We start from the raw sequence: 16367 nt of genomic DNA on the forward strand, positions 1-16367 counted from the left end.
TCATTCCTTACCATTCATTTACACTCAACAATTCACCGCATATTTTCAAATAGTATAACGCATAGAGGGAGAAAAGGGGGAGACGAGAGACTGAGAAACAGGGGAAGAGGGGAAGGGGGGAGCAGCGCCGATGGGTGTCACTGCCACCGTCACTGCTGTTGCTATCGAGTAGAAGAGGGAGGGAGGCTGTCGCACTTCTAGCCGCCGCTGCTGAAGCTCCCCTCACCACTGTCAACGTCGGTTAGGACAGAGAAGAAGAGGAAGAATAACGGAGAAGAGAGACTGACGGGGAGGGTAATACAGTTGCTGTTGATTTGGAGCTACTACAAGAACGGTGGTTCCTGCTTCTAATCCCTGTCCTTTTGATTTTTGGAGCTGCAGTGGATGGAGCTTGTCATCGGAGAAAGTAAGCTGCCGCCACCAACTCTCAATTAAGCTAGGATCCTTCTCCTTGTTCTGATCCTAATTTCCCCATTTTTGAAACCGTAACACTCTTACCCTTACTCTGATTATACTTTGTTTCTCTTCCATGTGCTTGTTTTAATCATGGTTGCCTATATTTTTGTTGCTCAGCCCCTTTTTGGCTCCTATTTCCTGCCACAATTAGGTCGAGTATTGAAGCTGGTGCTGCCATGGGACGGTTGAAGCCATTACTGGTTTTGATTTTGTTATCTGGGTACTGGTCTTATCTTCTCCTTAGGGTTGATCCATTTACACGTTTTGTTTTGTCACTGCTGTGGTTGCTATGTTCTGGTTTTAATTCTATTTTAGTTCTTGCTCTGTCTTGAATTCCTAGAGCTGAAATTGCTTGTGATTCTTATCCAATTTGAATCCTCTATTTTACTGCAACCATGGTCAGTGCTGCGAAGGCTAATATTGTTGCTGTTCCGGTTGCGTGAGAGTTACCGCTGCTGCCCTGAAACTAAAAGAAAAGAGAGCTGTTACGTTAAAGTATGCGATTGCGACATCGAGGTAGGGGGTTTAAAATAATTTTAATTTAGGAATGTCAACAAGGTTTACTGAATAACTGCAAATAGTATTAATAGCTGTGAGTAATTAATTGATTATATGAATGATGGATTGTGATTGCGATTGTGCTTGGCGCTGTGATTGAATTGATTGTAATTATGTATGGTAGATGATTGAATTATTGATTGAGGGTTGTTGAAATGGTTGTTTGTTATATTGCTATGGCTACGAAAGTGACTTGAGATTAGTAGAGGATTGTGGTTTTGACTGATTATGTATAAATGGTTGAAGCTAAGATAATCATTTGATATATTTGATACTGGATTGAGAATTGTTGAAGAATTAGGGCCTAAAAGACTAAACTATTATTAAGAATCTGGTTTTCAAAATAGAATGGTTACTTTGAGGACGGCCTAGTAATTTACTAGCGATCGAAATTGTATGAGATTAAAATCTGAGTAAACTTTGACAAGTGTAGTTGTTAGGATTTAAATTTGAAGGTTTCGTATTAACTGAAGATTTAGTTATGAGTTTTCAAAGTTAAGCCATAAAATCTGATTTTTTGCATTACCTTTAAGTGAAAATAGTAACTTTGAAAGACTGTAACTAATTATGTGATGATTGGAATTATGTTGAACCAAGTCTTGATTAAACTTGGGAATAATTGGGACTGAATTGGAGAGTTTGAGATCTTTTCATTAAATATAAGATTTATAGTGAATTTTTGAGTAATGGTTGTGGGATCTGATTTTTTACTGCAGAATTTTTGGAACAGCACTAACTTGTTGGCTGTGCTGTGAATGTTCTGAATTGAATTTTGAAGCAAAACTAATTTTAAATAAAACTTTATTCTTATTATTTTAATGCCGTAAAATTTCAGAACAATTGGACTTTTAGTTTTAAAGATATGAATTTTTGAAAGATGATGCATTATGCACAAAAAGCTAGATTTTGTTTTCTTAAATTAGTAACTTTGAGAGTTTATAACTTTTGATCCTCGATAGATATTGAGATGCAACTAATTGGAGGTGAAAATTAAGTATGTTTATTATATGTGATTTAAATTTTAGGATTTTCTATGTTTTAATAAGTGAGTTATGGGACTTGGAAGAGGTTGTGTTCAATGATTTGTAAAACAGAATTCTGCAGAGAATTACCTAACTTCGAAGCTACGTTACTTCTTCATTAAAAATGGTATGACCCTGGAACCAATTTAGAAAGAAATTTGGATAAGTTATGTTTAACCACATTAATTTTGAATGTGGTTGGATTTAATTTGGATTTTATATGAAATTTCGAATGTTGTACGTTGCTGTTGTCTTCTGGTTTTAAGGCACTACAGAGCAGTCACGGTTTTGCTTATATTTTCGAAGCTAGAATCAGAGAAAAATTATGATTTTTGGTTTAATAGAAAGCTTAATCTAAGACGGTCACATGGATATAAGGTTTGCATAATTCCGAATTCGTTTGATATTTTAAAAATAAAATTGAAATTAGATTGCCAATGTTGTTTTGGTGATTACTTGGATATGAAATTTAAGAAAATAGATTTTCTATAATATTATCAAATATTTTTGAGAATATATTTTTGTGGCAATTGCTGATAAGAGGTTGGTGAAATGTTGAGAAAGAAGGACCCGAAAGGGTGGCTAAGTCCTATTTTTAGAGGAAATTATGTCCAAATTTTTATAAAAGTATAAGAATTTAATTAAAATAAATTTAAGACTTGATGATAACTTCATTGATTCTTTTAAGAAAATATTATTTGGTTTATGAGGTTGTTGGCAAGGGCGTGGGTCTAGTCCCGCTTGCGTATTTACAATTATGAAAGAAAAAGGAAAGAGTAAAGTACTTATTGTATGATTATCTGTTGCTTTAGGCAACCCAAGAGATATTTGTTTATTTGTTTATTGCTTGAAGCAACCCAAGAGATGTTTATTTGTTGCTTGAGGCAACCCAAGAGATATTGTTTGCTTATTTGTTGCTTAATGCAACCCAAGAGATAATATTTATTTATCTTTTGCTTAAAGCAACCCAAGAGCTTCTGTAGGGAAACTAGGATACCTACAGCAATTTTCTGTTTCCAAGAGTATATTTTCTGCGAGTAGAAAGCAGAGGGTGTCTCAATAGAGCTGCTAATAATTATATGCGCATTTATTTAAATGGAAAATCGTATTCGGGAAATCGTGAACTCGTGACCAGATAAATGTCGGGAATGCAGGTGCTAACCAACACATGAGCTCATGGCATGCACTAGGACTAGACATTCATCATATGCATCTATGTGACATTGTTTGGGTGTGTATATTGTAATTGGTTTGCCTAAGTGAATAATTCTGTTTAATTGCTAATTGCTATACTTGATGTAATTGCTCTTGGTTGTGTTTGAACCTCATTACCTGTGTTTGTAACTGATTGTTTGGATTGTGGTGATTGGATGTTGATTGAGTTGTTTGGGCCTGAGGCCGTGACTGGTACGTTTGTGGTCTAGTAAAGTATGAAAAATCAAACTGCTTCAGCATAGACTTAATGAACCTATGCTTGGAAAAGGTTGGTCATTCATAAAATCTAGGAAAACTTTTAAGACCTTTATAAAGAAAATATAGGTCTAGGATTTTGAATAATTAACTAATGCTTTTAAAGAAGGTTAATTTTCTTTTAGATGTCTCTGAATGAAATTAACTATTTGCGTTTTATTCTTTACTTTCATGGCATTCTCGACCTCTACTGAGAAAATGTGGTTTGGTTCTTACCCCAAATTTTCCACCCTTTCAGTGACACAGGTTTGAAGATGCATTATGAAGCTGCAAGCGATTAGTAGGCCTTCTTTATGGTTTTAATTGCTTTCATAGAGTCCCCTCGCTGTTGTCCCTTGAAATTTTATTTTACATAGAGGGGTAGGTTTAGTATATTGTATTTGAGTTTTATTTGGTTTCTTTTGTATTAAGAGTTATTATTAATAATATTTATGTGATTATTATTTGTTGGAAATATTTGAAACATGACTTTACTGAATAAAAACAAAAATTTTCTGGCATTTCCTTAAAACTGAAACGCAAACTCGATAAAAAGGCTCGATAATTAAGTAGTTAATACTAGAAAAGGTTACGTAATGTTCTTTCTAGTAGAAATACCCTGACTTAAGCAAGGTATTTTGCTGGAAGGGATGTTACACCTTTCGGGTTTAGGATCAAAGTCTAACAGAGGTTCCTTGTCCCTGTTCATGCTCGTAAACAGACAGAAGACAAGAAAAGATGGGATTCTCTACGTCAGAGTGTAGAGAATTCCCAATGAAGTAACTGTGTAAAGAAATAAAATAAAACTACTAAATAATTAAACAAAAAAATTAAAATAAAAATAACTAGGTGACACCAAATTTAATTTCAGAAATTAAAAAGAAATAGTTGAGCAAAATTTCGAAAATTTAAAGCTTAAAATTTAAATAAGATTAATAAAATAAGAATATTAAAAATAATAAAGGAAAATAAAGAAGGAAAAACGAAAATGAGCGAAAATAAAAAAAATGAAGGAAGGTTAAAAACAATCACAATTAAAGTTAAAGAAATAAAAAAAATGAAAGGAAGACAGGGACTGGTTGAACGAAAAGGAAGAAAAAAAGAAAATTAAAGGAAAAAAATGAAAAATAAAAATTAATAATACTAAAATAAAACTAATTAAAAGAAAAATTATCTAATCTAAGCAATCAAATAATGAATAGTTGTCAATCACAATCAATCCTCGGCAACGGCGCCAAAAACTTGGTGCGGAATTTATAACCACAAACTAACCGGCAAGTGCACCGGGTCGTACCAAGTAGTACCTCAAGTGTATGAGGGTCGATCCCACGAGGATTGATGTACTAAGCAACAATGGTTGATTAATTTACTTAGTTAGACAAGTAGAAAATGATGTTTTGAGAATTCAAACGCATTAACAGTAAATTTAGAATATCACAATAGCAAGCAGTAAACAAGATGTGAATAATATATGGAGAAACAGTTAAGGCTTCAGAGTTATCTATTTCCGGATTGACTTTTCTCACTAACTATTTTAATCATGCAAGATTTAATTCATGACAACTATAAGTGACTAAATTCTAATTCCTTAGACCTTTTTAGTCTCCTCTAAACTTCATCAACCGCTAATTCCTTGGTCACTTAATTCCAATTAGAGGGTGAAGTTCAATTCTAGTTATATGCCATAGAAACTATAATTATCCAAATATAAAAGGATTATATGTCACGTATCCCGTTAAGTCTAGATAATTAGAAGTTTAGGAGAAATTGTTTTCAAGCTGTTGTTCAAGTAAAGAGCTTTTCCAAGTTATACAAGAGCTCAATTAGAACAAGGGTCATACTTCCGTTCCACCCAAATTCATAAGATAAAGAACGAAAACAATTCTTGAATTATAAATCAGTACATGAATTAAAACAGAAAAATAATAGTATCAATCCATACGATAGACAGAGCTCCTAACTTTAACAGTGGAGGTTTAGTTGCTCATGGTTTAGAGGAAAAACTAGGATTTATAAAAATTGTAAATTACGGAATGAGGTAGAAGAGAAGAGAAGAGAGCAAAGGGCTGATTCTTTTCCCTTTTATATCTAATCCTAATTAATGTAAATTATAATTTCTAAAAATAAATAATATCTTTTCCTATTTTAAAATAAAAATTAAAGTTTAATCAGAATAAATGAAAGATCTCGCGTGGCTTGTGCATAGGCGTGGGGACCACTTGATTCATTAGACTTAGGAGCATAGCCATGCCTAACTTGCTTAGAAGCTGTGCCTAACTTGAATGACACAGTGAGAATTGGCGTGCAAAGCTTGTCTTGCGCCTAACTTGATGCTGGAGTGCGCCTTACTTGAATGAATCAACCAATGTTGCATGCTTTTATTGTGTCTTGCGCCTAACTTGAGATCTGCCTTGGCAGCGTCCTTGGAGAAGAAGTATGAACTATTATACATCATTAGAAAGCACTAGAAGTTAGCTTTCCAACGCCACTGAAATCACATCCATTGGACCTCTGTAGCTCGAGTTATTTCGGTTTGAGTGCAGAGAGGTCATGGTTGACAGCATCATTGGCCTTCTTCTCTTTTTCTGTAGAAACTCCATCAAATCCAGCCGAATGCTACCTAAAATAAATAGAATTGCACACAACTCAAAGTAGCATCCATAGTGGCTAAAAGATAATTAATTCTTGATTAAACTCAACAAATTGAATGCAAATTCACTAGAAAAAGATAGGAAAGATGCTCACGCATTACAAAACCAAACTTGAACTGTTGCTTGTCCTCAAGCAACCAAAACTAATATAGGCTTAGGATGTAAATTTGCATGAGAGAGAGAGTTCAATTAAGCTCCTGTCTCTTCTTAAAGTGGGGTTTATACACTACAATCCTGAATAATTTTGGCATCTCACTATCGTTTGAATCAGAAGGATGTCACTGTCATTCGGAATTAGAATCCGGATAAAATTATGAATTCTCTCATTTTTTATACTTCAGTTTAATCCTTGAACATAGCAGATATCCCTTAATTCGGATAATATTATGAATTCTCTCATCTTTTATACTTCAGTTTAATCTTTGAACACAACAGATATCCCTTAATTCTCAATTAATTGGTGCTTTGCACCTTGAGCCTAGCCGTGACTTTAAATGTTCTGTCTCAAGGATTAATTGACACAAGAAGACCACAAGCACTTAACTGGGAAACTCTTTTGAAGTTCTAACTTTTCTTTCAGCTACTCCTAGACAGTGGTGCTCAAAGCCTTTGGCATACTCTACTAAATGCATTTGATCTCAACTCTAAATGTTCTGTCTCAAGGATTACTTGAGACAAGAACACTACAAGCATATGACTAGGGAAACAACTCTTTGAGCTTTTAATCATGTCTGACCTCCCTAGTCATTGATGCTCAGAGCCTTGGACCTTGCTTTTTATTTTTTTTTCTTTGCTGTTTCTTTTTGCTTCAAGGATCAACTTTTACTAATTTCAAAAAATTCATAATAGTTCTCTAAATTCTTTTTGCTTATACACCAACATCCTTTGATTCACATTCAAATATGTACGGTTCATGTCATGCATTTAGAATCACAAAGAATACCACCACATTTAAGTAAATGAGACTACTCTAAAAAAAATAAACTCAATTTCTCATGCATTACATCCCTTTTTCTTCTTTCTTTTTTATTTCAAGCTCAGTGAACAATAAATGAGACACCTTCCAGAATTAAAGCAACTAACAGAAATTTTGAAAATAGCAGAACTAAACTAGAACCTAGGAACTTAAATAGTAAAGGATCATGCAATAAACAAAATAAAATAGCAGAAAACAGGAATATATCAAAGTAATGGCAAACTACTATAGAAGGTGAAAAGAACTAGACCACCTCAATCTTCTTGGTGGGGATCTCTCTCCTCGGGCTGTGCTCCTGAACTTGCTCTTCCCTGTGGGCTCTGTGCTGTTCCCTGTGAGTCTCCATTCTCTTCTTTGTAATTGGTTTCTCAATAGGAATGGGGACATCATTCTCCACCCTTACCCCTGCTATTTCACACAGGCGGTAAATCAGATGTGGAAATCCGAGCTTACCATTCTTATATGGGCTAGAGGCAATCTCGTATATCTGCCTTGGGATAATATCCTCCACTTCTACTACTTCTCCCTTCATGATACTGTAAATCATGACAGCCCGGTCCACAGTGCATTCAGACTGGTTGTTAGTAGGCATGATAGACCTTCGGATGAAATCCAACCATCCTCTAGCTAAGGGAACTAGCTCATTCCTCTTTAAATGGTTCGGGTTTCCCTCAGCGCCTGTCCTCCATTGAGAACCCGGAATGCATAGTGCTTGGATAACTAGATCCAATTCTTGATCCTCATGCATCCTTTCACTATAACTGTCAGACAGATGATCAGGACCTGGTAGCTGGAGGATCTAGCAGATGCATCTTGGGCTGAAGTCAATGACTTTTCCTCTTACATAGCTTTGAAAATTCTTCTCATTGACCCCTTCTACATCCTTGTATGTGACCCAGAGATTTTCATAGAATTCTTGGACCATCAGTTGCCCTACCTCAGTGTGCGGGTTGCATAGAAATCGCCACCCTCTTTTATCAATCTGAAATTGAAGTTTTGGAAATTCATCCAGTTTCAGTGCAAATCTCACTTCGGGAATCACAGTTCTTTTTATGGTAAACTCAAAAAAATGTTCTTCATGAAGCTTGGATCTGAATCTGTGCGTGTCATGAAAACTATTGGCCGGCTCTTTCCCTTTTCTTTTCTTTGAAGGTTTGGTAGTCTTGGGTGCTATTACAATAGAAAAACAGAAAGAAAAATAGAAAGCAGAGTGACAACACCAAACATAAAATTTTTGCTCGTTCCCGAGCAAACTAAAGAAATAAAAGAGGGAGGAAGAAAGAAAAATAGAATGTGAACCAAAAAGTAATAAAACAGAAGATAAAAAAACCAATGCTAAAAGTTTTTTTTTGAAGAACAAAAACAGAAGAAGAAAAGGGGGACGAGAGGACAGAGGAGGATGGTAAGGGTTTGCTGAAGGTGGGTGTATACCACGGAGGAAGGGTGGGGGGAAGGTGTGAAAACGTGAGGAAGGTATAGAACGAGATGTGGACAGGGGCATGTATAACGTTGTGTGGAAGTGAAGACTAGGGGACTGAGGTGTGTATAGGCTCTTGGTTGGGGTAGTAGGGGTTCAGGAAGGGAGTTTAGAAAGAGAGGAGGAAGTGTTGTTTTGCTGTGGGTTGAAGAAGTAGGGGTTTATATAGGGGGTTTGGGGTTCAGGAATTTGTGTTGGGAGGGGGGTCACGGGTGGTTCTTGGAGGAAAAGTGTCACGGTTTGGTGTAGGGCAGAGGGCTAGTCATGGGTGGTGTTGAGGTGTAAAATTTGGGAAGGATCTTTGATTTGGTAGGGAGGGGAGAGGGAACTAGATTCTGTTTGATATGGTGCAAAGTTAGGGGGGTTGAGTAATAAAGAGAGGGGGGACCACGCCTTACTTGATTTGAGACATGTACCATGCGCCTAACTTAGGCATGCACTGCACCTTACTTGATCCTGCACCTAACACTGGCGCCTAACTCAAGAACTTGGTGCGCCTTACTTAGTGTGATGCATGAAGCGCTGCGCCTAACTTGAACTTTAACTGTGCCTTACTTGAAGCCTAGGCCTACACTCAGCGCCTTACTTGGATTGAAGCGTTATTCCTTGTGCCTTACTTGAAGGCTTCTGCAAGTCCAAGCATGTGATGTGCCTAACTTAACCTCCAACGTGCCTAACTTGCCATGAGTCTTCACACCTTGCTCCTAACTTGATAAATCTCCAGTTAGGCGTAGACCCTCCAGAAAATTTTGCTCTTTAGTAAGTAACATATTAGGCGCAGACTCTCTTGAGGCAAATTCTTCTTTGCGCGTCTGCAACTCCGTTTTTAAGAACTTTTTCTTTGTCAATGATTCTGCATAACCCAAACATACGTGAAACAAGGAAAAACAGTAAAAATTTCAACTAAAACCAAATAAATAACAGAATCAAACCAATAGAAATCAAAACAAAAGATACGAAAATATCGGGTTGCCTCCCGACAAGCGCTTCTTTAATGTCACTAGCTTGACGGTCAGTTCTGCTAATTCAGTAGATGAGCGGACCTCTGGCGATCAATCTCACCTCCAAGATAGTGCTTCAACCTCTGGCCATTCACTATAAAATTCTTGTCAGAATTCTCTTCCTGTATTTCCACATGACCATATGGTGAAGCTCTGGTAACCATAAACGGTCCTGACCACCGGGATTTCAACTTCCTGGGAAAGAGTTTGAGCCTTGAATTATACAAAAGCACTCACTGTCCTGGCTCAAAGACTCTGATGGCAATCTTCTTGTGATGCAATAACTTGGTTCTCTCCTTATAGAGCTTGGCATTCTCATAGGCCGAATATCTGAATTCATGAAGCTCATTCAACTGAAGCATTCTATTAATTCCTGCAGATTCTGAATCAAGATTCAGATACCGGATTGCCCAGTAAGCTTTATGCTCCAGCTCAACTGGCAAGTGACAGGCTTTGCCATAGACCAACTGATAATGGGACATGTCAATAGGAGTCTTGTAAGCTGTCCGGTAGGCCCAGAGAGCATCATCAAGCTTCCTAGACCAGGCCTTTCTTGAAACACTTACGGTCTTCTCTAGAATTTGCTTGAGTTCCCTATTGGAAACCTCAACTTTTCTGCTTGTCTGAGGGTGATAGGGGGTGGCCACGTTATGACGGACTCCATATCTCTAAAGAAGTCAGTCCAGCTGTCTGTTATAGAAGTGACTTCCACCATCACTAATGAGTGTCCTAGGGACACCAAACCGGCTGAAAATGTGTCTCTGAAGAAAGTTCATCACCACTTTGGCATCATTGGTGGGTAGAGCTACATCTTCACCCACTTGGACACATAATCAACTGCCACTAGAATATAGGTTTTTGAATGTGAGGGTGGAAAAGGTCCCATGAAATCAATACCACACACATTAAACAACTCAACTTCAAGAATCCCCTGTTGTGGCATCTCATGGTTGGCAGGAAGATTCGTGGCTCTTTCACATCTGTCACAGTGCTTCACAAATTCTCTTGAGTCCCTGAAGAGAGTTGGCCAGTAAAACCCGCTCTGAAGGACTTTTGTAGTTATCCTCTCACCACCAAAGTGGCCTCCGTAATCAGAACCATGACAGTGCCAAAGAATTTGCTGTGTTTTTTCATCTGGAACACATCTCTGGATTATGCCTTCTGAACATCTTTTAAAAAGGTACAGTTCCTCCCAAATGTAGTAGTTTACATCAGTCAATAGCTTTATTACTTGTTGCCTACTGTACTCCTTTGGAATAAAATTCATGGTCTTGTAATTTGCAATGTCTGCAAACCATGGAGCCTGCTGAATGAGGAACAATTGCTCATCCAAAAATGTCTCAGTCACAGCTGTAGGTGGTTGTACTCCTTTTTCAGGCTCAATTCTGGAAAGATGGTCAGCTACTTGATTTTCTGACCCTTTCTTGTCTTTTATCTCAATGTCAAACTCCTAGAGGAGCAACACCCATCTGATTAATCTTGGTTTAGAATTTGATTTCAGTTAATGTGTTTAAATTGGAAAATGTATCTTTTGCAAAAGATTTTTTGTAAAAATGTGTACCGGTGCTTAAGCCGGCAGTACCGGCTCTAGTCTGTCCGGTACCGTGTTTTGAGAAAAATAAGATTTTGAAGATTTAATTTATTATTTTGAATAGACCAAAAATAATTTAGAATAAAAAATCGGGCAATACAGAATATGGATATTCCATATTAGTGGGAGAAGCTCAGCATTGGTGGCAAGGAGAGTGTCGATTTTTGCAACAATAGAATATGGACATTCCATGGGAGCTGTTTCGGACTGCTTTCTTCAAGAAGTATTTTCCTGAGTCAGTGAGGGAGGCCAAAGAGTTAGAGCTTATGCAGCTGAAGTAAGGTTCAATGTCTGTGACCGAGTTTACGAGTGAGTTCGAGGAGCTCTGTAGGTTCTCAAGGGTATATTGAGGAGCCCCTGAGTCCTATAAGGGTTGGAAGTGTGAAAGGTACCAAGGAGGTCTAAGGGAAACGACTATGACTGTTGTGACTCCATTAGCGATTCAGAGATTCTCTGAACTGGTGAACAAGGCAAGAATTATTGAAGATTATACCAGGAAAACGGCTGTGGTGAGAGATGATCATGGTGGTACTAGTAGCAGAGGTCGTGGGAAGTATGTTCCATCAAGAGGTCAGAACTTCAAGAAAGAAAGCCATGCCCCTCAGCGATCCCAAGGTCGAGGGCATATTGGAGAGACTAACCATGACCAATATCACTAGGCAAGAGGAGGAGGTAAGCAGGCGTGGGCTCAACAAGAGGAGCTAAGGTACCCGAGATGTGGAAGATACCATCCGGAAGCATCGTGCATGGCTGAGTTCTGTGGATGTTACCACTGCGGATTGTCAGGGCATATCTCCATACGTTGTCCTTATAGGAAAGACCAGGGTGCGGACCAGTCCCATCGATGGGATTAAGGATCTCCAATTTAAGGTAACGATAAAATAGATAAACGAGTTTTAATCACGTTGTATTAGGTTGTAACCTGACTCTCCTTACAAACTTATGAGGGGGACGAGGATTTAGAACTAGGAATATTACATTGAACGTTAGGCTTAGGACCAGAGTTTATCTTAATTTTATTCTATGGAACGTTGCTGTTAGAGCTGGCCGAACTTAGCGTCGGAGGAACCAATGGGAGAAGATAAGTCTGGTGGATGCAGCCAAGCTATTCGGATTCTTAGTGACAACCAATTAGAGTAACACAGCAGAAAGCGTGAGGGGGAATTGACATGGTAGAATTATGAAAGATGAAGTACTTTAATGACTTGAGTTAAGTTTGCGATATTAAGTAGCAGAACAATTCGTGGAAAGAGGGACAGTTGTAGCTGAGGGTTATATATACTCTTGGAGGTGAATGAGACTCTGCGTGCATTATCGATGGTTGAACAAAGTGACTGTGATGAACAAGTTTCCGTTGCCGAGGATAGATGACTTAATGGATCGGTTGCAAGGAGCTGGAGTGTTTTTAAAGATTGATTTCAGATTTGATTATCATCAAATAAGGGTGAAGGAGGATGGCAGTGGGAGACCTAATACGAGAGAGATTACCAATAGATGCTTGTGACTCTATGTGTCTTTCTTTTGTAATCCACGTTGAAGTACTTTATTCCGTGATCCTTCTTGATAATTAAATTAAACGTTTCCTAAATCAAACCCTTGCTTGCACGTGTCTTTGCACGAAACTTGTACTTCTTGGCATGAGCCTAAATCTGTTTTGACCTAATCAAGTGTGAGAAAGATTTCTATTGAGATAAACCATCAGTAGAGACATATTTTGATTTAATGTGCCTTATTATTTCTTCCAAAGATTCTTAATTTGGAATTCCATTTTGAGGTGCACTCTCTTTCTGATGCATTTTCTTTTTTTCTTATTTTTTACAACCTTGCCTAATCACAACACAATGTATATTTTCAATTTCTTACAGATACCATTCGAATTGTTTGTTTTTCTTTGAGCTTGGTATCCCTTCAAATAACTTGAGCTCATTTCGACATCGCATGCAATCCTTAGACGGAACCATCGATATGTTAATTCCTTAGGACATGAATTTTGAACAATCAATATGTTAATTCCTGTGACTAAGTAAACACACATAGGTGCCCCATTGGTGCGGACATCACATGGTGGGAAGAATTCTTCAAAACATAAAGGAAAGATTAACTACAAAGCTAATGTCTATGTTGTTGGAATCCCGTGAACCAGTTGGGATCTACAATGACACTTCGTTAGAAGTCTTGGAGTGTGCTCCGATGCAACATTGGCATGTAGTGGTTTATGCGTCATAACGATTGAGGCCGTACGAAGTGGATTCTTTGATTCACGATCTAGAACCTGCTGCAATTGTGCTATGTTGATGATGTGGAGTAAGGAGGAAACTACCTTCATGGAGATGGATATAATTACTAAAGGACTACGATTTTGAGTTAAGCTGTCACCCAATAATTTTCGCACTTGACTTTGGTTTCTACGTGTAGATTATAAGGTGGTTAATATATAACATTTGGTACATGGTGAATTATAGAGTGCAGAGGTAAGTAGAGAAGGAGAAAAATAAGTGAGAATAAATTTAGGCTTGAACTTTTGTCTGAGTTTAACATTTGAATTAGTTATGATAAGTGAAAATTCGTAGGTTATTTAGTATGTCGAGTTGTAGTATTGCACTTAAAGTAAAGATGAATAACCGGAATAGATACTCTAGTTGTTGTTGAGGTCTTAGGCAATACAAGTATTGAGATTTAGGATTTAATGAGATCTCGAGTTAGGCATAGAGATGCTATAAGGCCCTAAGTTATAACTTAGTCCTAGGATGAGCGTAAACTCTATTTGGGTCAAGTTGAGGAAGTTCAGAAGTAAGCATAGTTTTGTAATCCGATAATGAGGTATGACTTAATTGAACAATTGGACTAGTTAATTAATTAGTGGCTAAAAATCAGAGTAGCTGGTGCAAGAATCCCCACACTTTGTACAACTGTACCACCAAGTGCATTGGGTCGTCCAAGTAACACCTGAGCGAGTCACGGTCGATCCTACGAGGATTGTGGTTTGAAGCAAGCTATGGTTATCATAAGTTGAAACACATCCTATGAGACTAGCCAAACAACAAGATCCTAATAAGAAAAAGAGAAAGAACAATAAGAGTTTGAAAAAGAAAGAAAAATAATAAGAAATAAGGCTAGGCACCAAGGGTTTGAATACTGAGGCATATGTCTGTGGTGCTCCTGTGCAAAGGATATGCTTGGATGACTAAGCTCTCACGGGTGCTTATCACTTGGAAACTTGGGTTAACTAACCCGGGATTATCAGCTGAAAGTCCACTATCAAGAGCAACTTTTGCTACAGAACATTTAGTAACCCAAAGAGGTGCTGGACACCAAGGCCTCAAAGAAAGAAAATAACAAACCATGTGCCTGTGGTGTGCATGTATGGGGGAGAGAGACTTGAGGGAGTAAGTCCTTAGGGGTGTTTCAACACCTAGCACCTTGAACCAATTGGTTCGGGAGTGTTGGCTGAAAGCTTACTTTAAAGAGTTGCCCCCTCACAGAGCACTTAGCGTAAGGATGCAATAAACCCTGAGAAAAAAAAGGGAGGATCAAAGAATAAGGATCTTATAGGATGCAATCAAGCAAGTATTCAAGAGCATGATAAAGACCTGGAAACCAGTAAAGGAATGAACCTAAGTTGCTATGCATGAAACCCCATAAACCAAGAGCTTTACTTCTATAATAAGAACTTGTTTCTCTCGTTCTTTCATTCATCATTCTGATGTTTCAGTACTTGCTTAGGGACAAGCAAGCTTTAAGTTTGTGTTATGATGCCAGGGCATCTTGGCTAGTTTTACTGACTTTTTCTTTACTGTTTTAGGGTAGTTTCATGCATTTTCTTAGTAAATAAGCAAGTTTTGGGTAGAAATACACTTACATCTTGATTCAAGCAAACATTGTGAACTTTACATGATTTCATGAAAATTATGCATGAATTGAATGACAAATTGGATAATGCATGATCTCATGACTTGGAATAGAGCTTTGATGAACTTTATTTGCTTGATTTCAAGACAAAGGAAGCAAGGAAGAGCCACGTTAGTAGCCAAGTTAGTCTAGTTAACGTGACCACTAACGTGGAATGGGCATAAGCTTGTGGCGTTAATGAGAAAAGTGACCGCCAATAACGCCTTCAAAGCCATCATAGCCCACGTTAGCTGCCACGTTAGTTACATTAACATGGGAGCTAACGTGGAAAGAAAAGAGGAGCTCCAACGTTAGTGGTAAAAGTGAATACCACTAACGTTCCAAAAGGCCATACATAAGCCACGTTAAGAGCCACGTTAATCTAATTAACGTGAACTCTAACGTGGGAGGAGGAAGAAATTGCCAACGTTAGTGACACTCACCTTTGTCACTAACGATGGACTAGGCCAACATTGCCCACGTTAGTGGTCACGTTAAGACCACTAACGTGAAGGGTAACGTGGAGCAAGGAGTGATAGGCCAACGTTAGTGACACTCACCTTTGTCGCTAACGTTGGAGATGGCAATTACCACCACGTTGGTGGCCACGTTAATCTAATTAACGTGAACTCTAACGTGGGAAGGAGGGGCGTTCGGAGCGTTAGTGACAAAGGTAAGTGTCACTAACGCTCTCAAAGCTTAGGCATGCCCACGTTAAGGGTCACGTTAGTTATACTAACGTGAACTCTAACGCGGGGAAAAGAGGCAATTAGCAACGTTATTGGAAAAGGTGAATGCCAATAACGTTTGTGAAGGACCAAGAGGCAACGTTGGCACGAGTGCCAACGTTGAAGTTAATGTGGATCGTTTTTGGTTTGGAACGTTAGTGAAAAAGGTGATCGTCACTAACGTTCTCGAACCCATATTTTCACTTAACGTTAACACTACTAACGTCCTAACTAACGTCCATGCCTAACTCACATTTTCTGTAAGCAAAGCTGAGCCCACTGAAGATTGTAATGCTTCAACTCAAGATCGAAGGCCCATATACAAGACTTGAAGAGCCAACTAGAAGATCAGAAGAGTAGTATATATAGGAGTAGTTTTGAACTAGTAGGGGGCTTTTGGGGGCATTTTGGGAGAACTACACTCTGTATATTTTACTTTCTTTGTAATTTCTAGTTAATTGGATAATGCATTCTTCTTTATCTTCTTCCATTTCCAGAGCTATGAACAACTAAACCCCTTTTCATTGGGTTAGGGAGCTCTGTTGTAATTTGATGGATCAATAATAGTTT

At 38.0% G+C, this 16367-nt stretch overlaps 1 long non-coding RNA gene across 1 annotated transcript; it reads left to right on the top strand.

Moving 5' to 3' along the window:
- The first annotated feature begins 837 nt into the window (after window positions 1-837).
- On the top strand, window positions 838-3960 carry LOC140178165 (uncharacterized). Its single transcript, XR_011870409.1, has 2 exons — window positions 838-972; window positions 3745-3960. It is a non-coding gene; the product is annotated as an uncharacterized lncRNA (long non-coding RNA).
- Window positions 3961-16367: the final 12407 nt, after the last annotated feature.

The sequence above is a fragment of the Arachis hypogaea genome, chromosome 13 (assembly GCF_003086295.3).
Source record: "Arachis hypogaea cultivar Tifrunner chromosome 13, arahy.Tifrunner.gnm2.J5K5, whole genome shotgun sequence".
Taxonomy (NCBI): domain Eukaryota; kingdom Viridiplantae; phylum Streptophyta; class Magnoliopsida; order Fabales; family Fabaceae; genus Arachis; species Arachis hypogaea.